Below are 1402 nucleotides of genomic sequence, written 5' to 3' on the forward strand. Positions count from 1 at the left end.
TTAGATTTTATTTACTGATTTAAATGGTAATATTTTAAATCTCTTTGTGCTGCTAATCTCATTATTTTTAATTTCTTCCTCTGCATTTGTTTTGAATAATATTTTAAAGATATATTTATTTATTATAAAATCATAGCTGTGTATATTAATGTAATCATGGGGTACAATGTGCTAGTTTTATATACAATTTGAAATGTTTTCATCAAACTGGTTAGCACAGCCTTCACGTCATTTTCTTAGTTATTGTGTTAAGACATTCATATTCTACACCTAGTAAATTTCACATGTTACCCTTGTAAGATGCACTGTAGGTGTGTTCCCACCATTTACACTTGCTCCACCCAACCTTCCCCCTCCTTCTTGGGCTATAATTGGCTTATAGGTTTCATAAGAAAGCTATAAATTGGTTTCATAGTAAGACTGAGTACATTGGATACTTTTTGTTCCATTCTTGAAATACTTTGCTAAGAAGAATATGTTCCAGATCCATCTATGTAAACATGTAAGAGGTAAAGTCCCCATCTTATTTTTAGGCTTCATAATATTCTATGGTGTACATATACCACAATTTATTGATCCATTCACGGGTCAATGGGCATGTAGGCTTCTTCCATGACTTAGAAATTATGAGTTGGGATGCGATAAACATTCTGCTGCATATATCTTTGTGATTTTTGGTCTTCTAGATATATATCTAGCAGAGGAATTGTAGTATAGAATGGCAGGTCTATTTTTAGATCTCTAAGTGTTCACCAAACATCTTTCCAAAAGAGACATATTAGTTTACATTCCCACCAGCAGTGTAGAAGTGTTCCCTTTTATCCACATCCACACCAATATCTCTGGTTTGAGGATTTTGTGATGTGGGCTAATCTTACTGGACTTAGATGATATCTCAAAGTAGTTTTGATTTTCATTTCTCTGATGACTAAGGATGATGAACATTTTTTCATTTGTCTATGGGCTATGCATCTGTCTTCTTCAGTCCCTTCCCACCAGTAGATGGGATCACTTCTTGTTTTCTTTCTTTTTTTTTTAATTAAATGATAACTATATACATTAATGCAATTCTGGGGTCCAGTGTGGTGTTTTCATATACAATTTGAAATATTTTCATCAAACTGGTTAACCTAGCCTTCATATCATTTTCTTAGTTATTGTGTTAAGACAATCATATTCTACTCTTAGAAAGATTCACTTGTACCCTTATAAAATAAACCATAGAAGTGATCCCTCTAATTCCCCTCCCTCCACCCATTCGCCCCTTCCTTCTCCCTCCCCCTTCCCCATATACTTAGGCTATAATAGGAAAGCTATAAATTAATTTCATAATAGGCCTGTGTACATTGGATACTTTTTCTTCCATTCCTGTGATACTTTGCTAAGAAGAACACTTTCCAGC

The sequence above is a fragment of the Otolemur garnettii genome, unplaced genomic scaffold (assembly GCF_000181295.1).
Source record: "Otolemur garnettii isolate 467f Iridium unplaced genomic scaffold, OtoGar3 scaffold00247, whole genome shotgun sequence".
Classification (NCBI taxonomy): Eukaryota; Metazoa; Chordata; class Mammalia; order Primates; family Galagidae; genus Otolemur; species Otolemur garnettii.